Below are 27,775 nucleotides of genomic sequence, written 5' to 3' on the forward strand. Positions count from 1 at the left end.
GTCTCACTTATATAAACTATGACTATTAATACATTGACACTAGGATTCAAAATATAGAAATTGAACCAACACCAATTATTACACCCAGTGTAAAAACATAACAAATAACTGATTTTACAAAAGAACCAGATTAGTCTCTCAATATAAATGACTAGCAATTTCTCTTTCTCCATTTTTATAGGGAAGTAATCATAATTTTTAGCGCAAATTGATTTAGAAACCAATGGGATATATCCCCCAGGAAAATCGGAAAAATAACCAGGCGTTTTAAATTTTAAATTATGAAACTAACGAGTCATAAGACTATAGAATAATGATGGTCCACATAAACAAGGGTCTGATATGATCATATTCTATGTTTCGATTATAAGAAACTTATTTCTGAAATGGCAGAGGATTCATAATATATCCAACGACAACGTTTATGGCTATTAATGGCCATAAAATGTTAACATGAAGTAATCAGATTGTCTTACTTGTATCTAAATTCCTTTTTCTTTTTAAGGGCTAATATATCAGGTAGCCGTACAAAATATATACACTCTTTTATACACATGGGATTAAGAGCCAATAAGGTTCCTTATACTGCACACACCGCAGATTGAACCAATCGGAGAGGTACGCCATGTCACAAGATATTAGCCAATAAGAGCAAGGAAAACGGGCTGCCACATGACGTTAAAATAAAACACCCTCTTCTACATACATCCGATTAGGAGCCAATAGGGTTCCTTATACTCCACACACCTTAAACTGAACCAATAGGAAAGGTATGTAACATTAGCTAATAGGATTAAGGAAAAATCGGGCCAATGCATTACTAAATAAGACACTACAACAATAAATAAGTAACTTAACATAATTAAATAAAGATCTAAATGCGACAATGAATTGAAGCCCAGTGAACCGGAACCTCAAAGAAATTACTTCCGAGATCACGATACGTGCAATCAAGTATAGGGTATTTAAAGACCCTTATCTCTACACAAAACCAGTCTTGAGAAAGGTCAGTGTATGACCAAAACGCGTCGACTGGTAACATTTTAATCTTTGAATTTGTGTAAAAGCAATCTGCACTATTGTACATTTTTTTCGGCAGAAGGAATTACACCCTCGTTACGCTGGATCTGTTCCCTGCCTATTAACGCTGAAGCCCAATCCCCGTTAAAGAAAATACTGCACATAGACTCTCTGAATCACCATCCACAGAGGAACTATTCTAACAATCTGTCTGGAGTACGCAAACAGACCATTTTTTTCTTATTTTTTGCTGCTATTATGGACAACTAATCATGCTGGGTATTAGCGGAATATAACTACCCCCAACTAATTCACTGTTTTTTACATTCACTGTTGTTTACATACACTGTTTTGGAAGTATGTCACTGTGTTTCCTTCTGTAACTTTTTCTGTTTATTAGCACCACACAGAATTGCTATCATTTGTTTTTGTTTTGGAATATTGGATTGTTTATTAGCATTACACACAATTGTTATCATTTTAGATCTAATTTTTAGCCTTTGATATTTGGATTATCGGATTGTTTATTTGAGCATTTGACATAATTAGATATCTCTCACTGAGCATATCATAATTTTTTTCTATTGGTTTGTGCACGCTAACAGGCACGTCATACTGTTCACACTCAGCTCAATCACATACCAATCCCACAAGCGGAACACTGTTACTGAACCTCTAACGAGGTATAGCGAATCTGCATCCTTTTTTCCTCGTCTGTACTTGGTTTCCAACGTTCTTAAGTACATAGGGATTCATTACGAGTCAGAGTGGAGAGTGATTTCCTATTTAGGATCTATTCAATCCTCGCTCATTATATTATACATACTTATATATCAGGGATACTGATCAGGCTATATTAACTGTTTGAGTTTTTACCCAGCACAAACTGTATAAAGGTTGTTTCTAAAGTGTGATAATATCACCCTGGTTTTATATCGTCTAAGAGTTTTTGATTTTATATTGTTAAATACATGGATCCATGTGAATTGACTTGTTGTATGCTATTGTAAATCATTTTTATCTTATCTGTATAAGATTTGTACTGTATTTGTATAAGATATTTCATCACCAGCTGTTTTTAGAAGATTGTTTTTAATAAAATTATGAATATCGCTTATGGTTTTATTTTGAACCCTGCCTCATAAGTTGGCGCTTTGATATTTTTCTGATTTTCCATTACTCATTGACCACTAGGGGTCATCCATCAGAGCTAAGGGTTTATTAGCAGTAGGCGCTAAGTGTAATCTCAAACTTTGACCTTTATCAGACTTGCACCAGGGTCCCTGTTAGGTGTTACACAGTCCCGATATTGACAGTTTGTAATTTAAGCAAGAGACCATGAGATATCTCTGGCAGACCTCAACATCTCTCAATCTGGTTGAAAACTTCCTGATTCAGAGACCATTCTCCTGGGTTGAGAGGCTAGCAACTGAGAAAGTCTGCCAGTCATTTGTTCATACCCAGAATGTGGATAACAGAATCTTGCATTGAAGGCATTCTGCCCAGCTGATAATTCGGGAAATTTCCCTCATAGCTAGGTAACTGTGAGTTCCTCCCTGATGACTGACATAAGCCACCTGCTGTGACATTGTCTAAATGGAATCGCAGACAATATTCCTGTTTGATGTCGGGCAAACTCTGTAGAGTTCTGAGGATTGCATAAAGACTGTGCCCTAACCTAACAGGCTAGCATCTGTTAAAATTATTATGCACACTGCCATAAGAAAAGAGGCCCACCTGAACCAAGGAATGGTGAGTCTGCCACCAAGTTTTAGGGACTGTCTTGTCTTGTGATCTAACATGATCTTCTGAGATCCTTGTGGTCTGCATTCCATTGATGCAGCATGTGCAATTGGAGGGCCTGAAGATGAAATCTAGCAAATTGAATGGCATCTGAAGCAGCCACCATGAGACCTACAACTTACGTGCACTGAGCAACAGAATGGAGATGATTCAACTGCAAAAGGGCACAGGTCTGTTGCAGCTTCAGTCTATGCTGATCTGTCAGGTACAAATGCATATTCCAAAATAAGGCAACAGCACCACTTGTGCAGTGCACAGTGAACAGGGGTTAACTGCAAAAAACCATCCGATATCCTTATGTACACAATTTCACCAGCTCTCCTTTTCATATAAACTTTAATCTTTATTAAAGACCCATTAAAACAAGCAACGTTTCGGGGATTAACCCCTTAGTCATGCTATATGTTACATATGAATGTTTTTTCTCTTTTAAACACAATCTTTTCCGTGCCAAACATTCCAAAACTGATTTTTGGCACCATCTAGTGGCAGTTTTGTTGAATTACATTTAGACAAGCATATGTTACAAAATTAAAAACAATGTACCAACCATGAAACAGTATAGCAGAATAAAGGATACTTATTAAATAATTTGAAGACTCCAAAAACTAATGGATACATAACATCAACACTATTTCTCAGTTTTTACATTTTAGTTATTTTTAATCAAGTTTACTTATACTATAGTGAAAAATACATTGAATAACCTAAGCATTTGCTCTAGTGTTTTAAAAAATTATGTAATTAAGTCTAATCTTAATGATGTTTAAAGAAAACAAGTTAAATCAAAGTCGCGATTTAGACCCTTTGGTGTAAGTGTCTCCAATTTATGGATCCACCACATCTCTCTTTGCTTCAATAGCCTTTCTCTATCTAAACCATGTCTAGGAATATTTACTTGTTCAATGATTTGCCACTTGAGCTGACTTATACCATGTCCCTGCTCTATAAAGTGTTTAGGGCTTCAATATTTCTTCTCCTGATATTGGAGCGGTGCTGACTCATCCGCTCTCTAGCCTTTTGGGTTGTTTCCACCAAATATAACAGAGAACACAGACACTTAATTGAATACACCACATATGTACTCTCACAAGTGAAAAAACCTTCTATATTGTATCTCTTGCCACTCTGTGGATGAAAGAAATGTGGACCTTTTATTATGGAGCTGCAACTCATGCATCCCAAACAAGGGTAACTCCCTTTTCTTTTGCTACCTATATAGGTTTGTTTGTCACTCTTAGTGGGTCCTACAGCTGTTCTAACCAAATGATCTTGAATACTCTTAACACGTCTGTAAGCCATAAGGCCATGGGTTCCAATGTGGCCCCATCATACGCCAATCTATATATGAATGAGTTTGAAGAAAGAATGGTTTATGAGAACCATCTGTTTAAAACCATCTGTTTAAAACCAATGGCGCAGTGTGGTGGCGCTACATCGATGATGTGTTTGGCGTGTGGTGGGGCAGTGTTGGAACCCTGGAGAGATTTGTAATGGAACTTAACTCAATGGTTAGGGGTTTACAGTTTACTATCACATACAGTGAAGAGTCGGTCACTTTTTTAGATACAAGGATATCCAAGGGTGTCAATGTTTTAAAATTTGATTTGTTTTCCAAAGGTACAGATAAAAATACACTTTTAAAATACGATAGTTTCCACCCAAAGAAATTGATTGACTCTTTACCTAAGAGCCAATTACTCAGGGTGCAGAGGATAGTCAGCGATGACATTGACGGGGATTTGAGACTTAAAGAAATGAAAAATAAGTTTCTTAAGAGGGGTTATCCCTTAAGTCTCATTAATAACAAAATGAAAGAGATCCAGAATCATATCCCCAGAGAGGCTAAAAAGAAAAATGATAGGATGGTTTTTGTATCCCAATACAGTCCGCATAGTAATAAAATTACACAAGTAATTAAAAAAAATTGCATATTCTTAAGCATTGTAACCCTCAAATTAAACTGTTTCTGGAACCCCCTTATGGCTTACAGACGTGTTAAGAGTATTCAAGAACATTTGGTTAGAACAGCTGTAGGACCCACTAAGAGTGACAAACAAACCTATATAGGTAGCAAAAGAAAAGGGACTTACCCTTGTTTGGGATGCATGTGTTGCAGCTCCATAATAAAAGGTCCACATTTCTTTGATCCACAGAGTGGCAAGAGATACAATATAGAAGGTTTTTTCACTTGTGAGAGTACATACGTGGTGTATTTAATTAAGTGTCCGTGTTCTCTGTTCTATTTGGGGGAAACAACCCAAAAGGCTAGAAAGCGGATGAGTCAGCACCACTCCATAATCAGGAGAAGAAATATTGAAGCCCTATTGTCTAAACACTTTATAGAGCAGGGACATGGTATAAGTCAGCTCAGGTGGCAAATCATTGAACAAGTAAATATTCCTAGACATGGTTTAGATAGAGAAAGGCTATTGAAGCAAAGAGAGATGTGGTGGATCCATAAATTGGAGACACTTACAGCAAAGGGTCTAAATCGCGACTTTGATTTAACTTGTTTTCTTTAAACATCATTAAGATTAGCCTTAATTACATAATTAATTTTTTAAAACACTAGAGCAAATGCTTAGGTTAATCAATGTATTTTTCACTATAGTATAAGTAAACTTGATTAAGAATAACAAAAATGTAAAATCTGAGAAATAGTGTTGATTTTATGTATCCATTAATTTTTGAAGTCTTCAAATTATTTAATAAGTATCCTTTATTCTGCTATACTGTTTCATGGTTGGTACATTGTTTTTAATTTTGTTACATATGCTTGGCTAAATGTAATTCAACAAAACTGCCACTAGATGGTGCCAACATCAATTTTGGGATGTTTGGTGCAAAAAAAGATTGTGTTTAAAAGAGAAAAAACATTCATATGTAACGTATAGCATGACTAAGGGGTTAATCCCTGAAACGTCGCTTGTTTTAATGGGTCTTTAATAAAGATAAAAGTTTATATGAAAAGGAGTGCTGGTGAAATTGTGTACATAAGGTACAAATGCATAGTCACTGACTCAATTATAAATTCCAGAAAAGACACACAGGACTTAAGGAGCTCTTTGGAAGATTTATTTTCCAACCGTTACACTGAAGCAACTTAAAGTGAAGGTAAAGTTTGCTGTATTAGAATCTAATACTATCTATACATTGCAGCACAAATGAATGGCACTTTCATTCATGAAAAATTCTAATTTTACTTTTCTACCGTGTTTTCACCATTTTAATTTGACATTTTACTATATCCAAATTCAACTCGTTATTTTTTATTTTTTTTTAACATGCTGGTCACGTTTTTACACCAGCCAATTGATTCTCTAGCCGTTAGGACGGCCGTCATTTGACGTCATCCTTCTCTTGGATGCTATGTGCATGCGTTACCTTTGTTTGCTGTCACTGGGAAGTCAAGCGCGGCCCCGTTTCGCGCATGCTTAATGTTCATGGCTATGAGCAGTTCTGTCAGGAGGTGGAGAAACACAAGGGCAAAACTGTATTTGTTTACTTCTCTGGGACCAAGAATGCTGATGGGGTGAGCTGGTGCCCTGATTGTGTGATTGTTGTTGTTTTTTTAAGTGGATTACGTAGCAGTCTTATTTATAGAAACTGCAGGCTGGGATTAGCGCATGCGCAGCGACGAGTTTATGCGCATGCACAGTTCATTTAGTTGCCGTGCACGAGCCTTGAGACCGCTCTATACGTCATAAAATGAAAAATCAGGATATGGCTCATGGGAGGAGTTTGAAATAGAACGGTAGGGAAAAATAAAATATCAATATTATAGAAATAAGTAATGTTTCAGAGAAAATAACTTAGCGACTCTGTATGTTATAAGCAGCATTATTGAATAGTGCTTACAGAACAATCTAACTTTACCTTCACTTTAAGTACCTTTTGAGTGTGAGACACAGCCAGATGAAAAGAGGGAGCCTGAACAAGAGGGTCGTCCAAGTAAAAGAGATTCCTTGAGTTTGAACTACATACGAGCTCCCAGCATTTTTGTAAACACTTTGGGTGCTGTACCCCAACTGAAAAGGGGCCACAACTTGACATGGTCCCTGTGAATAGGGATATGTAAATAAGCATCTTTTAATTCAATTGTAGACATAAAATGACCCTCCTGCATTAAAGGAACTAAAGTAAAAATTTGTATCCATCTTAAAAATAGGAACTTGTTCATTATAACAGGTATTTGTTCAGTATTTTGGAAACCAAAAAGGCCGAAAAGTACCCTCTTTCTTTGGTTCTTTAAAGACATTTTAATAAAACGCCTGGTTTAATTCTGAAGTTGAAACTGGAGTAATCACTCACATTAATTCCAGATCTCTTACACAAGCCAAAAAAGCTTGGGCCGTAAGGTACTCAAGATAGAAGAAAAATCTTCCCTGAGAAAGTCTTGAATGAAAGCTTATTCAATACCTCTGGGAAATGATTTGCAATACCCACGGATCCTGAACAGATCTCTCCCAAACCTCTTTGAAAGAAACTTAATCTTCCCTCCACCACAGTCTGGTCTGGCATGAGGCCACACCTTCATGCGGTCTTGTAGGCTGGGGTAGACTTCCTGGACTGTTAGTCTGTGGACCAAGAAGGGCTGGACTTCCAGGAAGATTTGGAGTAGCCATTACTCTGGGCAGAGGGGGAAGCTCTCTAAGCCAAAAGAAACTAAACATCCTTCTGATTTAAACTTACCCTTAATCTTTTGTTATCTTGGGACTGAAAAGCTCCCTTACCCCCAAAGTGACTGTGGCAATAATAGCATCTGGTCCAGGCCCAAACAAATCTGTGTTTAGATATCATCTTAGCAGACCAAGGTCCTGATAGTCAAAGTTCTCCAGCTTGGAGATAAATTGCAGTTCAGACTTCACAGGGGTTGAACTCACTGAGGGGCCCATTTATCAAGCTCCGGATGGAGCTTGAGGGCCTGTGTTTCTGGCGAGCCTGCAGGCTCGCCAGAAACACCAGTTATGAAGTTATGATCCGCACTGTTGGATCAAGTCTGACAGACCTTTGTTAAATAGGGGCCTATATATTCAAAAGAAAAAGGGCGAGATCTCTCTCATTTCTATATATGAAGGAGAGACAACTCCAGTGCAACACAGCACTGTGTAATATGAGAGTTTTGAAACAATTCTGTGTTACTTTAACAAATTAGGATCATATTTTGTATATTTCTGTTTATATATAGTTATATATATATTACAAATAGCATTGCACCTTGAATTTGCTGCATTGCAAACTAAAATTGACATTTTCAGAAAGTGGGAGAGGGCAGTTCCCTGGGCTGAACAGGGAAGTTCACAGGGTATGTCTGAAGCTCTCCTACCAGTCTTGTGACATTTTCTAAACATTTTAAACAAGCTGGTCTCACTTGTTTAACTAACAGAAAAGTAACATATACTAACATATAGACAAAAGCAAGTTAAATTGTAGTAAAAACATTATAGTTTAATTTGGAATTGATGCAAATAGAGCCTTTAAATCAGCCCCAGGGGTTCTCCAGTTACCTTCTCTCATCCATGTGACATTTTGTATCCCAGAGAGCTTCATTACTTTCTATGGAAGGTATTTCTTATCTCGCTGGGATTTTCAGGTTCCTCCCCTTATCCTAGAAAATTTTGTGAGTTCCGCCTCTGTGAAGTCTACTCTATAAACAGAATTTGTAAAATCACAATTCTAAATATACTGCTGTACACAAAATAAAATACAAAATAGAAAGTGCAAAGTTTAAATGTAATACAATTTGATCAGAAGTGTAAAGTGATATAAAATAGAAAAGCACAAAGTGTAAATGCAGTAGAACTTGCATGTCATGCAGTGCTATATTCCTCTAGCCTTGTCTCTCCACATACAGAAATACAGGGAACGCCTCTTGGAAAAGTAAAGAAAAATCTGCCTTTTGAATATTTCACTACGAATCTTGCAGTACTAGAAGATCATTTTAGAATATCTCACATGAGCAGAGACCTTTTGAATATCAGGGTCCAAGACTTAAAGGACCAGTAAATATAGTAGATAGTAGCGTATCATGAAGTACGAAGTATGAAGTAGCGTATCATGTCCGCTGCACAACGATAAATGCAGACAGCATACGCTGTCAGCATTCATCATTGCACCAGCAGTTCTTGTGAACTGCTGGTGCAATACCGCCCCCTGCAGATTCATGGCCAATCTGCCGCTAGCAGGGGGTGTCAATCAACCCAATCATATTGATCGGGTTGATTTCTGTCTGCCGCCTCAGATTTAGAAACACCCCTATCATAAATGGGTAACTTAGGGGCCGCTCCTAAAGATAAAAGGCCAAGGAAAGACCACTTTCACATTGTTGCAAACCTTTGTGCTTAACAGCTGGAGACAAAAGAGTTAATACCTCATTAACAGAAGATTGAATATACTCCTTATGTTTTGGAGAATGTTCAGATGAACCCTCCTAGAGGCAACCTTTATAAGGCAAAACCCCTAGCACCCTTGAAGTGCAGCAAAACTCTGTATATGGGGCGGGCTGAGACCAACCAGGGCCACCGGGCAAAAGTGAGGCAGGGCCCCCCACCTCATGTTTGCTATCACTGTGCCCATCAAATATTGTCCCGTATGTTGGTACAGGGCAGCTGGAGTCTGGTTTTAAAGATAAAAAAAGCAACTTTAACTAAGCCTGGGGTATTTGATGCTTAGATGAAAAGAACATTTTAAATAAGGGAGTTATATAGTCTTTTAAAGGGACAGAAAGTGAAAATTAAACTAATTTTTTACAGATTAATTCATATTCATATTACAGATACCTCATGAGTCATGTCATTTTATACAATATGCCAATTTACTTTTATCAAATTTCCTTAATTTTGTTGGTATCCTTTTGTTGAATAGTAACCCTTAGTAGGCTCAGGGGCAGCAATGCACTACTGTGAGCTAGCTGAACATATTGGGTGAGCCAATAACAAAAGGCATATATATGTATCCACCAATTGCCAGCTAGCTGTCAGTAATGTATTGTTGCTCTTAAGCCTACCTATGATATCAATGGGGAAAAGCAAATTTGAATATTAGAAGTAAATTGGGAATTTGTATAACATTGCGTGCTGTCTGGATCATGAAAAGTTTAATTTTGATTTTACGGTCCCTTTATGTATTACATGTGTAGCCCTTTGTCATTTTGCTGCAGGGATTAACTGCACTTTGCCCTTTGCTCAACCCTGCATCACATGGTAGTGAGAGCCAATCAGAGGCTGACAGTTTTTCAGAGACTTCCTGTGAGGAGAGTTTTAGTCACTGTTCGGGGCTGCTGAAAGATGGGTGTGTGATTCTGCCTGGGATGATAAAGGCTGCATCCAGGACCCTGCATGCTGTGAACACTCAGCCTGATGTCACAGTAAGAAGCAGCCACAGTAGGACTAGAGTGAGCTGTCATTTCAGACTGTCAGCACTTAAGTGGAAAAGCAAGCAGCAGAGAAAGCAACCAGACCTTTCTAGAACATTCTACATGGATTCAGGTAGTGGAACAGTTACAGTTATCCCTCACACTAAACAGATATCTGAAACTTACTAAGGGCCCCAACGTGCACCACCACAAGGGACTTTACTTAGCAGTGTATTTTGGGAAAAAGGGTACCCTGCAAAGTGTGTGACTGTTATGTTATTTATATGTTGTTCTATTTGCATTTAAATATATTCTGTTACTTTATTATCTGCTTCTGTTTATTATTGCATGTTGTGGGGAACTCATTGTCTCAGTGTTGTGGGTTCCCTGAGAATTGTTATCATTGAGTGGAGGCACTGTATGTTACATTAATCAAGATGTCCCAGACTCCCTACTCCAGCGGAGACTTAGGTCATTCCTGTGAAGCCACAGCGTCAAAGGTGACCATCCAACCTGTATCATTCTCACCAAAGATAGATAAGGAAGGGGTTACAGATGGAGGCACTGCTGAGATGAACTGGGACAGTAAGAAGTGTTTAAGCAAGACCCCTGTTCCATAACCCAGAGATGTTAGAGAGTGGGCTAGAATAATGAGGGTTCCTCCACAGAAGGTTGTGGCAGTGCAAACTCCTATTGTACTCAGCCGGAGGAAGTTTATAGATGCCCTAAAACTGATCCCTGGGTTGGAAAACCCTGCCATAGTTCAGGCTAAGAAAACAGGAACTCATGGTGTGACCCTTGTTCAGGGGGACCAGGATATAAATCCAGAAAAAGGAACAACTAGAATCCCTATACCTGGAGCAGACCCTAAAGGGTACCCAGAAGGAGATTCTGACCACAAGGAGGGTGATGATTCTGACCTGATATTTCAAAATAGTGACAGTGAGTCTGAAGATGATTTAAATGTAAATGATTCTGAAGGCAGTTCTATAGTAAGTGAAAGGAGACTAAAGAATGATTCTCCTAAGCAAGAGATTTCTTCTCCCATAACAAATGTACTTAAACAATTAGCGGTGGAACTGACCCAAGCTCAACACATTCACAATTACAAGAGATTGAAGATTTTCTATGGGATTGACCCTACTCCTGTTGGAGAAGAGTGCGTCAAATCCTGGAGAGACACTACTTTGCAGCTTCTTAGAGAATGGGCTTGTTCTGAGGATGTGAAACAACAAAGGCTCATAGAAGGTTTAAAAGGTTCGGCCTTAGACCTGGTAAGGCACCATCAAATTATCCATCCTCAAGCTTCTGCATCAGAGCTCCTTCAAATTATAATGACTAGATATGCAGAGGAAGAAGATGAGTTTGAGTTGAGAGAACGATATGCAAATACAATTCAAGTAAAAGGTGAAAAACTGTCAGCCTATGTTGTGAGAGTAGAACTCATAGTAGGAACATTAGTGGAGAAAGGGATCATTCTAAAATTGACAAATACCGGTGCAAACAGCTCCTTAGAGGAACACTACCTGGAGACTCCTGTGCAGCCACCTTGGAGAATCTTTTATGTATTAAAAAGGTTCTATCTTTTGCTGAAGTAATGAAGGAAGTAAGGACTATAGAGAAGACTCATCTTACTCGTTCACGGATAAGAGCGCCTGAGAAATCCTCTGCTCAGGACAGTTCCCAGAAATCAAAAGTACAAAAGAGAAAAAAGAACCTCAACCCAGAAATTGTGAATCAATCAATTCAACTACCCAGGATAATAAACATGACAAACCTCTCAGGTGTTTTAGATGTAATGGGCTTGGGCATATAGCATCCCATTGTACACATAAAGAAGATGTTCTTCAGGTTGAAACCTTTGTCACAGATACCTTACCCAAAAGAAAAGTTTCTAGAAAAAAAAAGTTGACTCACTGGAAGAAGTGTCACATTAAGAGCCTGTAAACAGCTGCAAGTATCAGAGTTGGACCCAAGCCACTGGTGTCACTTATGGTTGAGGGCATCCCTGCTTCTGCATTGCTAGACACTGGATCCCAGGTGACCATTATCTTCAGATCATTTTATGATGCTCACCTACGTCACTTACCTATTGCCACAGCTAAAGATGTCAGTTTATACAGTAGAAGGAGTAGTCAGAGTGCAGATTGTCATCCCACAACTGAACACTGGAAAGACTTGCTCCATAGTTGTGGAGGCTCTGTTGTGCCCTACCCCTAAACAATCAAGTTTCTCCATTCTCCTGGGAACCAACACTAGTATGGTTTGAAACTTGTTTAGATCCTACTTGCAAGAGGTAGGAAATGTATCCATTAATCAGATGGCTGAATTGGAGCCTGCCCTAAGACACGAATGTCACAAATTAGCTCAAGAATCATTGACTGGGCAGTTCCATTACTGGGGCCCCCAGCCTTTGACTTTACGACCTGGAGAAATGAAATCTGTTAAAGCTGTACCCACCTTATAGGAGGGTATGATTAATTGTGCACAGATCTACTGTGTAGAATCTATTCCTGAAAAGGACATTCAAAAGGGCTGGATGATTATGCCTGAAGTCAAGGATTGGCAGAAAGGCACAACAGGCATTTTTGCTGTAACTGTCTGTAATCTGTCCCCAATAGATGTCCATATTGATCATTGTCAAGAATTGGGAATCCTTCACCTCTTAGAGGAAATAACCCCTATTTCTGCCCTTCCCATAGAACCAGCAGTCAACTCCTCAGGAGAATTGGAGTTTGATTTTGAAGACTCAAGTTTACCATTTGAATGGAAAGAGAGATTGCTTAAAGCTCTAAAAACCAGAAGAGGAGTCTTCTCAACTAAAGACATGGATGTAGGGTGTTGCAAGAGTGCACAACACACCATAAGATTGATGGACTCTACTCCCTTTCGTGAGAGGTCTCAACGTATAGCACCACGAGATGTGGAGGATGTGAGAAACATCTTGCAAGAAATGGAAAATACTGGCATTATCAAAGAATCTAGAGGTCCCTATGCTTCTCCCATTGTAGTGGTGAGGAAAAAGAATGGCTCTGTGCGATTGTGTATAGACTATCGAACTTTAAATAAACGAACAATTCCTGACCAGTATACACTACCCCAAATAGAAGATCTACTAAATGCTCTATCTGGTAGCAAATGGTTTAGTGTATTGGATCTCCGCTCTGGATATTATCAAGTTCCCATGAAAAAAGAAGACCAAGAGAAAACAGCATTCATCTGTCCTTTGGGTTTCTACCAGTTTACCCGTATGCCACAAGGGATTACCTGGGCCCCAGCAACTTTCCAGAGATTAATGGAAAAGACCCTTGGGGACCTTAGTCCAAGAGAGTGCCTTGTTTATCTGGATGATATAATAATTTTTGGAAGAACCCCTGAAGAACACGAAAATCGGTTGCTGAGGGTGTTAGATCGATTACAAGCTGAAGGTCTGAAGTTATCAGTTGACAAATGCAAATTTGCAAGAAGCTCAGTGACTTATGTTGGACATATAGTTTCTGCAGAAGGTGTGGCCACAGACCCAGCAAAAATAGAAGCAGTGGTAAATTGGCCAAGACCAAAGAATATTGAAGAGCTATGTTCATTCTTGGGGTTCTGCGGTTACTACCGTCGTTTTGTAGAAGGTTATTCCAAGATAGCCAGAAGTCTTCACAATCTTCTGAAATTGGAGTCTGGAGAGAATGCCAAGCAGAAGAGCCTGCATTCCAAGAAACCCATAGGAGATAAGTGGACTAATTCCTGTGAAGAGGCTTTTCAACTACTTAAAAGTAAGATGACTGAAGCTCCTGTACTGGCATATGCAGATCTTGAGAAACCATTTGTGCTTCATGTAGATGCCAGCATGGAAGGGCTTGGAGGCATTCTCCACCAGGCACATCTTGAGGGGCTGAGGCCTGTTGCCTACATTAGTCGGAGCTTGTCTAAAGCTGAAAAGAATTACCCAGTGCATAAACTAGAATTTCTGGCATTGAAGTGGGCTATCGTAGATAAATTACATGATTACCTGTATGGTGCAGAATTTGAGATGAGGACCGACAACAATCCCCTCACCTATATTTTGACCAGAGCTAAACTAGATGCCACTGGACATCGCTGGCTTGCAGCTTTGTCCAACTATAGCTTCTCATTGAAATACAAGCCTGGATCTACTAATGTGGGAGCTGATGCTTTATCTCGGAGACCTGGACTTCCTCCAGAGACAGATAAAGAAGATTGGATTGAAATTCCTGGCCCTGGAGTAAGGGCATTGTGTCAGACCTCTATCACTGAAGATGGGTGGGTTAACTTTTCTAAATTGAGATGCATCGACTCACTCAGTTGTAGTGCTGAGGCAGTTCCAGAGGCTATGTGTTACCCAGTTAACCTGCCCCAGTGGACAAGCATCAGTAATGAGGATAAACAACAAACTCAAGCTCAAGACCCAACAGTGGGCCCCTTATTAAAAGCTGTTAAGAATGGGTGCCAAAAATACTTGAACTGTTTACCTGCTGAGTTGCAACAACTATTCAAGAGAGAATGGAGACGTTTTCTTATTGAGAAGGGACTTCTCTATATCCTCATTCAATATCATGCATCAGGCATTGTCATAATTGCTGAAGGTGTATTCAGAGGAAAACTCTACCTACCTGGGCTGCGCCAATGGTCCACCTAAAGAGCTCTGGCCCCATGGATCTAGTCTGTATGGATTTTCTGTGTATTGAGACTGATTCAGCAGGAGTAGGAAATGTACTGGTAGTGACTGATCATTTCACCAGATATGCTCAAGCTTACCCTACTAAAGACCAGAAAGCCACCACAGTTTTTCATTCACTACGGGTTACCTAGCCGAATTCATTCTGATCAGGGTCGTGACTTTGAAAGCCGACTCATAAAAGAACTTTTGAAACTGCTAAACATTGAAAAGTCCAGAACTACCCCTTACCATCCTGAAGGGGATGCTCTTCCTGAAAGGTTCAACCGTACCCTGTTGGACATGTTAGGGACCCTTAACGATACAGAGAAAAGAACCTGGAGTAGGCATGTTGAAGCCATGGTTAACACATACAATTGTACAAGACATGAATCTACAGGATATTCTCCTTATTACTTGCTTTTTGGTCGAGAAGCAAGGCTTCCAATAGATCTTCAGTTTGATGTCTCTTCTGATGGAATGGCCCATGTCCCACATTACCAATATGTTTGCAACTTGAAACAGAGTCTACCAAGAGCCTATGACCTGGCAGAGAAGGCTAGTTCCCGGATTAACGAAAATAACAAAAGACGTTATGACGCTAAAGTCAGGCATAGTGAAATTCAGCCAGGAGATAAGGTACTCCTTAAAACCTAGGTATTATCGGAAAACACAAACTCGCTGACCGGTGGAAAGGCACTCTTTTGAAGTGGTTTCCAAGCTTCCAGGACTTCCTTTATACAAAATAAAAGGGCCTGAAGGCCGAATTAAGGCATGGCATCAAAATCATTTGTTACCTGTTGGTCAACCAGAAGTGAAGGAAGCAGATAATTCTAGTGAAGGAAACCATGACAATTCAGGTTTAGATCAAGAGTGGTGGACACCTCCTGATGCTCAGCCAGAAGCTTCTGACCCTCCTGTTGCTTCTCCTCAGTCAGATCTTAATCCTGAAAGCCTCAACTTCATCCCTAGATCTACTGACACAGATACATATTCTATGGGGAGACCTAGGCCTCAAGCTATAACACCTTTTCCAAAAAGAGCAGTGAGAAGATCTACTTCTGGAGGAATTCAACAGTTGCCACAAAGAGACTCAAGAGGAAATCAAAGACATAGGCGTCCACCAAGATTATTCACTTATGACCGAGTAGGGGAACCCACATACTGGCAAGAGTCCCACTCCAAGGTCATACAAGTATTACATGCCCTTGACACCTTGAATACATTGTTAGGTACAGGAACACAGCTGTATTAGATTAGTTTGTTACTTGTGCCAGAGTGATGTTTAATTATTTAATGTGTCTGCCCTGCCAGTGGAAGGCAGGAATTTTACAGGGGGGAGAATGTAGCCCTTTGTCATTTTGCTGCAGGGATTAGCTGCACTTTGCCCTTTGCTCAACCCTGCATCACATGGTAGTGAGAGCCAATCAGAGGCTGACAGTTTTTCAGAGACTTCCTGTGAGGAGAGTTTTAGTCAGAGCTGTTCAGGGCTGCTGAAAGATGGGTGTGTGATTCTGCCTGGGATGATAAAGGCTGCATCCAGGACCCTGCATGCTGTGAACACTGATGTCACAGTAAGAAGCAGCTGCATTGGGACTAGAGTGAGCTGTCATTTCAGACTGTCAGCACTTAAGTGGAAAAGCAAGCAGCAGAGAAAGCAGCCAGACCTTTTCTAGAACATTCTACAGGAGGATTCAGGTAGTGGAACAGTTACAGTTATCCCTCACACTAAACAGATATCTGAAACTTACTAAGGGCCCCAACGTGCACCACCACAAGGGACTTTACTTAGCAGTGTATTTTGGGAAAAAGGGTACCCTGCAAAGTGTGGGACTGTTATGTTATTTATATGTTGTTCTATTTGCATTTAAATATATTCTGTTACTTTATTATCTGCTTCTGTTTATTATTGCATGTTGTGGGGAACTCATTGTCTCAGTGTTGTGGGTTCCCTGAGAATTGTTATCACTGAGTGGAGGCACTGTATGTTACATTAATCAAGATGTCCCAGACTCCCTTCTCCAGCGGAGACTTAGGTCATTCCTGTGAAGCCACAGCGTCAAAGGTGACCGTCCAACCTGTATCATTCTCACCAAAGATAGATAAGGAAGTGGTTACACGTGTCTCATATCAATTTGACAATTTCTTATCTAACTAGGCCCTTTATCATAATTTTAATATTGCAGTCAAAACTGAATTGCACATAGATGAACTACATCTTTGGACAGAAATATATTTACAATTTACATATATTAGTAAAAGTTAACTCTCTTTTAGTGTTAACATTTTTATCTGCACATGAAGCATAGCTAGATATTCTCAGTGCACCAGCATTTTAAATACCGCAGCTGCTCCAATCTCCAGTGAGGCTTGTATCTTGTCAGCAATTAACAAATTGAGTAATTACCAGATGATTCAAGTACTTTAGGCTGTCTGAGCAAGTGCTGTAATTAAAATGCAGGTGCACGGAGCAGTCTCTAGTCTCCAACCTAAGTAGCTTTTTGAGAGATACCAAACATCTTTTGCAAATCTTGGATCAATGTACTTGGGAACCACATTACAATTGGCTCACTGTGGATGTGGTCTCTCTTTATTCTTCTATACCCCATGAAATTGGGTTAAGAGCGATTAGATTCTTTCTTTAAAGGGACACCACGTATACATCTAACTTCATCAATTATATAATAGAAGTAACGAGTTTTCTTCTCAAACGTAATTACTTCTGATTTGACGGCAACTACTTCCTCCAAATAAGGGGTACCGCAATGGGGGCCAAGTTCGCCCCCTCATTTGCTAACCTCACGATGGAGTGGTGGGATTTAACAAATATATAAGGAGAAAGCAATGAGTTTGCAAACAAAATTAAATCTTACTATAGGTTTATAGCTGATTTGATACTTGTATGAATGGGAGATGTAAGTGGGGCTGCAGTTTTTGTAGATTCCCTTAACCAGAATGTATGGGGTCTCAAGTTTACCTATGAGTGTGCACTGAGTCCTTGATTTGTTATCTTGACCTGAAGCTTTCATCTAACAAGGGGACAGGAAAAATAGAAACCTCTAACTATAGGAAACCGATCTCGGGTAATAACCGGTTACATAGCAAAAGCAATCATCCAGCCAGTGTTCAAAAATCCATAGCGAAAGGACAGTTTGTGAGAATAAAAGGAAATTGTTCTAACGAGAGAGATTACAAGACACATAGAGAGGACCTCACTAGGCGACTACACGAGAGAGGATACAATAAACACATTGTTATGAAAATGAAAAAGCAGGTGGACATGACAGATAGAAAAATCTTACTGAAAGATACCCCCAAGGTGGTTTCACCTAGGAATACCAGTGACACAGAGAGAGTGACTTTTGTGACTCAGTACTCTTCTGATTAACAAGAAGTATGTAAGGTAATCAGAAAACATTTGTCAATGCTGACAGTAGATGAGGGATTAACAGAGGATTTGCCGCAGAACCCAGCAGCTAGCTCTTGGCTTACATCTAAAGGAATGTTTAGATGCGGCTATGGTCCATGTATTCCCTGTAGTTTTATAGAGAGGAGAAAAATTCAGATCAAATGTGAACATTAAAGAATACCAAATCGAAAGGTGTGTTAACTGCCGGTCAAAGTTTGTAATCTATTTGGTCTGGTGCACATGCACAAACAAACAATACATTGGATGTACCTCCTGGGAGGCTAGGGAGAGGATCTGACAGCATTTATCAGACATTAAGAGATCTGATGCAAGATCTGAATTAGATAAACACTTTATACAAGAACATGCTAGTTCTAACTTAACCTTCAGATGGATGGTCATTGAAAGGCTCAGAAAACCCAAAAGAGGGGGTGATTTAAATAAACTATTCAAAAGGGAGGCCTTTTGGATCTTCTCTCTGGCCACTAGGATCCCTTATGGCTATAATTCCATTAATGACATTATTAATATTTGGGAATAGGACAATAATAAATAAAATACATAAGGCACTTCATTAATATAGCCCACACAATGCATACACAAGCAGCATTATGCTCAAGTATCTATGAGTAAGCCAATTGAAATAGGCCCCTGGACAAGTCGCAGATAACACATTTCTATAGCACACATAAAATGATTGTACTTCAAGAATATAAACATAATACAAATGAAATATTAAGTAAAGGCTTAGAGAGGCCCTCATTATTCTTGCATTTATGGTAGCTAGCAATAAATCTGTAATGAAAAGGCTTTCTGCATAAACTACACAACATGTTATGGTTTGGGCGGATACATCTTTATGGCTACGTAAGGCACCATAGATGCATTGCCCCTCCTACCAGGAAGGGCAAAGTTTCCCAAACCTCAAAATGCCTATAAATACACCCCTCACCACACCCACAATTCAGTTTTACAAACTTTGCCTCCTATGGAGGTGGTGAAGTAAGTTTGTGCTAAGATTTCTACGTTGATATGCGCTTCTCAGCATTTTTGAAACCTGTTTCCTCTCAGAGTACAGTGAATGTCAGAGGGATGTGAAGGGAGTATCACCTATTGAATGCAATGGTTTTCCTCACAGGAGATCTATTTCATAGGTTCTCTGTTATCGGTCGTAGAGATTCATCTCCTACCTCCCTTTTCAGATCGACGATATACTATCATATATACCATTACCTCTACTGATAACCGTTTCAGTACTGGTTTGGCTATCTGCTATATGTGGATGGGTGTCTTTTTGGTAAGTATGTTTTTATTACTTAAGACACCTCAGCTATGGTTCGGCACTTTATGCATTAATATAAAGTTCTAAATATATGTATTGTACTTATATTTGCCATGATTCAGGTTTCAGTATATTTCCTTTTGCAGACTGTCAGTTTCATATTTGGGAAAACTTATTTCTTACCTGGGGTATAGATTTTTTTTTCAAAATGACTGACATTTTAAATTTGCGGGCAAAATTAGGCTCGAGAAGGGCGCAAAATGCCAGACTATATTGTGTCATTTTTGGCACGAGACTTTTTTGGCGTGAAGTTACGTTCGATGACGCAAATTCGTCCTTTCACAAGGTTGCGTCTTCAATGATGCGAGTGTGTCATTTCTGGATGTTGTTAGCGCCAAAATTTTTTATCTGTTTGTGCGTCATACTTGGCGCCAAATATTTTCATTATTTTAAACCCCATTCCTATATGCCTCTTGCCTTTTTTTTCTCTTTCAGAGAGCTATGCTGTTTGCATTTTTTCCCCCATTCCTGAAACTGACATATAAGGAAATTGATCATTTTGCTTTATATGTTGTTTTTTCTCTTACATTTGCAAGATGTCATTCTGATCCTGTCTCAGAAGTCACTGTTGGAATCCTGCTAACTGATATCAGTTCTTCCAAAGCTAAGTACATTTGTTGTAATGCTGTGGTTTGTAATAAGTTGTCATGATAAACTTTTACATGCAGAGAATGTGTCCATCAGTAATAGTACATTGCCTATTGTTGTTCTTTAAACGTCTAATGTACAAAACATACCTGTGAATTTATAACAATTTATTGCTGTTTTTATTCAGAAAACTTTTGTCTGCCATCCCGCCTTCTAATAAATGTAAAGGTCTTTTTAAACTTCTCATAAGTTGATGAAATTTCAAATGACCGACAACATACTGAAGTATCCTCCTCTGATGAGGATCAATCTGATTCAAAAGATCATTCCTCAGATATTGACACTGACAAATCTACTTATTTAATTAAAATTGAGTACATACATTCTTTGTTGAAGAAGTGTTCATTATCGGATATTGAGGAGACTAGTCCTCTTGATATTAAAACTAGTAAATGTTTAAATTATGTTTATAAACCTCCTGTGGTTATTCCAGAGGTTTTTCCAGTTCCTAATGCTATTTCTGATATGTTTTCTTAGGAATGGAATAGGACTGGTACTTTTTTTATTCCTTCTTTAAGGTTTTAAAAATTGTTTCCTTTGCCATCAGTTAAGATTGGAGTTTTGGGAAAAAATCCCCCAAAATGGGGCTCTCTCTACTCTTGCTAAACGTACTACTATTCCTATGGAAGATAGTATTTCTTTTAAGATCCTTTAGATAGGAAACTTGTATCTTATCTAAGGAGAGTTTATTTATTTTCAGGTCTTTTTCTGAGACCTGTAATGTCTTTGGCTATTGTTGCAGCTGCTACAACCTTTTGGTTGGAAACATTAGCGCAACAAGTATCGGATCATGATTTGTCTAGCATTATTAACATGCTAATAATTTAATTTGTGATGCCTTTTTTGATATTATCAAGATTGATGTTAAATCTAGGTCTTTAGCTATTTTAGCTAGAAGAGCTTTGTGGCTTAAATCTTGGAATGCTGATATGACTTCTAAGTCGAGATTGCTATTTCTTTCCTTCCAAGGTAATAAATTATTTGGATCACAGTTGGATTCAATAATTTTAACTGTTTCTGGGGGGAAGGGAGTTTTTTTGCCTCAAGATTAAGATCTAAGGGTAAATCTAAAGCTTCTAACCGTTTTCGTTCTTAAATAAGGAACAGAAATCTAATTCTTCCCCAAGGAATCTGTTTCCAATTGGAAGCCTTCTTCAAATTTAAATAAATCCAAGCCATTTAAGAGATTAAAGCCAGCCCCCAAGTCCGCATGAAGGTGCGGCTCTTATTCCAGCTCAGCTGGAACGGGGCAGATTAACATTTTTCTAAGATGTTTGGATCAATTCTGTCCAAAATCATTGGATTCAGAGTATTGTCTTTCAGGGGTACAGAATAGGATTCAGAGTAAGACCGCTTGTGAGACGATTTTTTCTCTCACGCATTTCAGCAAACCCAGTAAGGCTCAGGCTTCCTGAAGTGTGTTTCAGGCCTGGAGTTATCTGGGGTAATCATGCCAGTTTCGTTTCACGAACAGGGTCTGGGGTTTTATTCAAATCTCAAGGAAGTTATACTAATGAGCGCAGGATGATACACCAAACTCCTAAAAATACCTAAGAGTCCCTAGCTAGGTAAAAATGAATAAACATAAAAGGAGGAAATCAGGAGCGCTATAGCTAAAGGTGATAATGTAGGATAATTAAGATAGACTTATTCAAAAATAAAAATAAAAACAGATAGATATCTAAAATTAAACATAAATTTATTCCACAGTGAGTAATATTTGTAAAACTGACGTCTCCGTAGATAAAAGGTTAAAAATACAAAATAGGTTGCCACCATATAATAACAGACTTAACTTGCAAAGAAAAGTTCGTAGCGTCGGTACAGACAGTCCAATTTGACACTATATTTTCAAACAAAAGTTGGTTTGCTAGCAAACGAGGGCTTACCCCGACCTGTGTACACTCGATCTCCTCCGTGACTAGTTTACGGCCATAATGACGTCACTTGTGAAGGCGCTGTTCCAGACACACTTTCTGATTGGTGTAGGTACGGGATCAGTAAGTAGCGATATTTGTTAGCTTTCTCAGCTGTAGTATAGTGATCATCCAGTGGATATTACCTGCACTTAGTGCCAGACAGCACGCAGGATACAGAGCTGAAAGTTATGGGTGAAAATAATGTCCGGTATTAGCCAGTAACAAGTCCATAGAAGTGGTTGCAAATTGTTAAAGGTGGCTAACTATGTTAGCGATATTGCACACTCCTCATGAGAACTGAAATAGATCCAGCTATATGTAGATACTTGTCATTTACAGTTGCAGCACATCAACGCGTTTCTCCCTCTGCAGGGCTTTCTCAAGATGAATGATCTGCAACAGGTGTACCTTTATTTAAAGGTGTAACTTGCTTCTCATTGGTTCTATTCCACCTGTGAGTTTTGACTGAGGCGGTCTTAAGTTTTTTAAGATGGTATTGGCAAAACTCTATATAGCCTAGGCAACCCATATATACACATATATATATATATCTCACAGAGTCCCTTACAATATTACTTAAAATTAATAATATAACTACTTAAAATAACTACTAAAATAGTAGGGGAAATACTGGAGAGAAGAAAGAAAAATAAAAGAAAACAAAGGACTTTAAAATATAAGCCAGAATTGTGTGACAGTATAGTAAGGTGCAATATATGTACAATCAAATAGTTGACTTTAATCAAATAGAAATGGGGAAACATCCAGTTCAGAGTTTAGACCGGCAGGGAACAGGGTATTATGTCTATAGATCAATTTTGCCTCTTTTATTTTCAGAAATTTTTCTATGTTTCCCCCCCTCCAATTCTGCTTAACCTGTAATATTCCCCAATATCTTAGGTCTTTGGTGTTACCATTATGTACTGATTTAAAATGTTTATACAGGTTGGTGTCTACCATTCCTTTCTCAATACAAAGTAAATGTTCCCTTATCCTATCTCTAATCATTCGTTTAGTTTCCCCGAAATATAATAAATTACATGTACATTTGAGAATGTAGATTACCCCCTTTGTAGTGCATCTAATGCAATCTTTAATAGTGATTTCCTCTCCTGACTTTGGAATGGTTATTACCTTCCTTTTGTCCCTATGCTTTCATGCCTTGCATAAATAACAAGGGAAAAAACCTGATATTTTTCCCCCTTGTAGATCTTTCTGTGTGAAGTTAGATTTTTGATTTGCTTCAAGTGAGCTAGGTGCAAGTATTGATTTAAAGTTCTTTGTTTTTTTAAAAATAATTCTCGGTTTGTGTGGGAGTGCATCTCCCAATACAGAATCAGCTTTTAATATAGACCAATGTTTTTTTAAAATCCTTTGCATAATACTATGATCCACATTGTATTCCGTTATAAATGGAACATCAATTAAATCTGAATTATTTTTAATAATTTTTTGTTTATATGAAAGGAGGCTCTTTCTATCTGTGTTCCTTGCTCTTATCACAGCCTTATTAACGACCTCATCATCATAACCTGTCTCTAAATTTTTCAATTAGGGACTCTATTTGGTGTTCAAAGTCTGAGAGTCTGGAACAATTTTTCTTTACTCTCAGGCTTTGGCCCACTGGAATGTTGTCTTTCCATTGCTGGAGATGACAACTTTTAGAATGAATAAAATTGTTAGAGTTAACTTCTTTAAAATGTGCTTTTGTTTCCAGATTTTTGTTTATAACCATTATTTCTAGATCTAGAAAAACTACCTTGTCTTTGCTATGATTAAAGGTTAATCTAAGTCCTTTATCATTAGAATTCATATCAGAAAATAGTTTCAGTAAATCCAATTCAGACCCCTTCCATATTATCAAGACGTCGTCTATGTAGCGCCTATAGAGAACGAGGTTCGCACCATAGTCACCCAACTGGAAAAAAGACTCTTCCCAATTACAACAAATAAGTTGGCGTAACTTGGCGCGAACCTCGTGCCCATAGCCGTACCTTCTATTTGTAGATAGAATTTGTTATTATACATAAAGTAATTATTCTTCAAAATAAATGACATACTCTTTAATAAAAATTCTCTTTGTTCTGATCTTAACTCCAAGTCTTTATCCAAATATTGTTTAACTGCCATGACTCCTTTATCATGGTCAATTACTGTATATAGAGACGTAATGTCTCCAGTAAATAGAATGAAATCATCTTCCCAATTAAATTGTTCCAAGATATTAAGAACCTGAGTTGAGTCCCTCAAATATGAGTCCAAATTCATTACATATTTTTGCAGGAAAGTGTTCACATATTGTGAGAGATTTGAAGATAACGCCCCTATGCCCGAGATGATGGGCCTCCCTGGTGGTTGGGTAAGATTTTTATGTATTTTCGGGAGGAAGTAGGACACCTGGACCCTAGGGTAGTTAGGCTCCAGGTATTCCACCTCCCTCTCGTTCAGTATTCCCAATTCTCTGCCTTCTCTTATCAGTCTTTTGAGTAGTGCAGCAAACTTATTAGTGGGGTTCAGATCAAGTTTTTTGTACGTTTTGTTGTCACTTAATAGTCTTAAAGCCTCTGTTTCATTATAGCTGGTATCCATCACCACAATCCCGCCGCCCTTATCGGCGGCCTTAATGGTTACCTTTTGATTCTTTTTTAGATTTTCTAATAAAAAAATTATTAATTTTAAGTAATATTTTAAGGGACTCTGTGAGATATATATATATATATATACATATATGTGTATATATGGGTTGCCTACTAGGCTATATAGAGTTTTGCCAATACCATCTTAGAAAACTTAAGACCACCTCAGTCAAAACTCACAGGTGGAATAGAACCAATGAGAAGCAAGTTACACCTTTAAATAAAGGTACACCTGTTGCAGATCATTCATCTTGAGAAAGCCCTGCAGAGGGAGAAACGCGTTTATGTGCTGCAACTGTAAATGACAAGTATCTACATATAGCTGGAGCTATTTCAGTTCTCATGAGGAGTGTGCAATATCGCTAACATAGTTAGCCACCTTTAACAATTTGCAACCACTTCTATGGACTTGTTACTGGCTAATACCGGACATTATTTTCACCCATAACTTTCAGCTCTGTATCCTGCGTGCTGTCTGGCACTAAGTGCAGGTAATATCCACTGGATGATCACTATACTACAGCTGAGAAAGCTAACAAATATCGCTACTTACTGATCCCGTACCTACACCAATCAGAAAGTGTGTCTGGAACAGCGCCTTCACAAGTGACGTCATTATGGCCGTAAACTAGTCACGGAGGAGATCGAGTGTACACAGGTCGGGGTAAGCCCTCGTTTGCTAGCAAACCAACTTTTGTTTGAAAATATAGTGTCAAATTGGACTGTCTGTAATTCAGAGAATTACTGCTCATTCTACTAGATCAGTCTCTACTTCGTGGGCATTGAAGAATGAAGCTTCAGTTGATCAGATTTGCAAAGCAGCGACTTGGTCTTCTTTGCATACATTTACTAAATTCTACCGTTTTGAAGTATTTGCTTCTTCAGAAGCAGTTTTTGGTAGAAAAGTTCTTCAGGCAGCTGTTTCAGTTTGATTCCTCTGCTTATGATTAAGTTTTTTCTTTTCTTCATGAGAATAACTTATATTTTGGGTTGTGGATTAATTTTCAGCAGAAAATGGCTTTTATTATTTTATCCCTCCCTCTCTAGTGACTCTTCCGTAGAGTTCCACATCTTGGGTATTGCTATCCCATAGATCACTAGCTCATGGACTCTTGCCAATTACATGAAAGAAAACATAATTTATGTAAGAACTTACCTGATAAATTCATTTCTTTCATATTGGCAAGAGTCCATGAGGCCCACCCTTTTTATGGTGGTTATGATTTTTTTGTATAAAGCACAATTATTTCCAAATTCCTTTGTTGATGCTTTTTACTCCTTTCTTTTATCACCCCACTACTTGGCTATTCGTTAAACTGAATTGTGGGTGTGGTGAGGGGTGTATTTATAGGTATTTTGAGGTTTGGGAAACATCCTACTGGCTGATTTTGAAATAGGATAAGAGCTACTAAAATCTTATTGGCTGATTTCAACAGCCAATAGGATTTCAGTAGCTCTAATCCTATTGGCTGTTTTAAAAAAAAAAAAGCCAATAGGAATGCAAGGTACCCCAAACTGATTGCGGTACCTTGCATTCAATATTCAGTATACGACGGACATCGGATGAAGAGGAGCCTCCATGCCATTGTGGACCATCCACCGTCAAGGACCGCTGACACCACCACCAATGAACAATGCCGAGGATCTCCACATATGGGAAGACCGCTCTGGACCTCCGCTCCATGCCGCCTTCGCTGTGGATGAAGATGATGGACCCATCTGGAAGAAGACCTTCTTCGCCGGACTTTGGAAACCGTAACTATTTGGGGCTTTATGCCCTTTTAAGGGCAGTGAAAAAGAGCTGAATGCCCTTTATTAGTGTTAGTTTTTTTTTATTTGGGGGGTTTGGTGGGTGGGGGGTTTTACTGTTAGTGGGGACTTTATTTTTAATGTAAAAAAGCTGATTTCTTTAGGGCAATGCCTTAGATTAATGTAATGTAATTTTTTTTATTGTAATGTAGTTTTTTTTAAATCTAATTAGGGGTTAATTTAGGGGGTGTTAGGTTAGGGGCTTAGTAATTAAATAAGTTTTTTGCGTTATGGGCATTGGCGGTTTAGGAGTTAATAGGTAAATTAGGTTTCATGCGTTGTGGGGGGTTGGCCGATTAGGGGTTAATCGGTAGTTTGCGATCTTGTGGTTGACGGATTTAGGGATTAATAATTGTATTGGGTATTTTTTTTTCCCTTAAAGGGACAGTCTACACCAGAATTTTTATTGTTTTAAAAGATAGATAATCCCTTTATTACTCATTCCCCAGTTTTGCATAACCAAAACAGTTATAATAATATACATTTAACCTCTGTGATTATCTTGTATCTAAGCCTCTGCAAACTGCCCCTTTTTTCAGTTCTTTTGACAGACTTGCAGTTTAGCCAATCAGTGCCTGCTCCCAGATAACTTCTCGTGCACGAGCACAGTGTTATCTATATGAAATACGTGAACTAACACCCTCTAGTGGTGAAAAATTGTTAAAATGCAATCTGAAAGAGGTGGGCTTCAAGGTCTAAGAAATTAGCATATGAACCTCCTAGGTTAAGCTTTCAACTAAGAATACCAAAAGAACAAAGCAAAATTGGTGATAAAAGTAAATTGGAAAATTGTTTAAAATTACATGCTCTATCTGAATCATGAAAGTTTATTTTGGCCTAGACTGTCCCTTTAATACTTCGTGCAGGCGGTTAGTTTATTTTATTTTTTAAAATACTTATTGCTGGCGGTTAGGTTTTTTTTATTACTTATTGCGGAACTGTTTTTGGGTTTTTTATACTTATTGCGGGCGGTTATTTTTTTTTTGTAATGCTTCTTTTGCCTTCGGTGCATCCTGGTGGATTCCGAAAATTACAGGGTGGTGAAAGAATCCACCTGCAGTGAAATCCTATTGGCTGTTCAAATCAGCCAATAAGATTTTCAGTAGCTCTCATCTTATTGGCTGTTTTTGAAATAGGATGAGAGCTACTGAAATCTTATTGGC

The sequence above is a fragment of the Bombina bombina genome, chromosome 1 (genome assembly GCF_027579735.1).
Source record: "Bombina bombina isolate aBomBom1 chromosome 1, aBomBom1.pri, whole genome shotgun sequence".
In the NCBI taxonomy this organism is placed as follows: domain Eukaryota; kingdom Metazoa; phylum Chordata; class Amphibia; order Anura; family Bombinatoridae; genus Bombina; species Bombina bombina.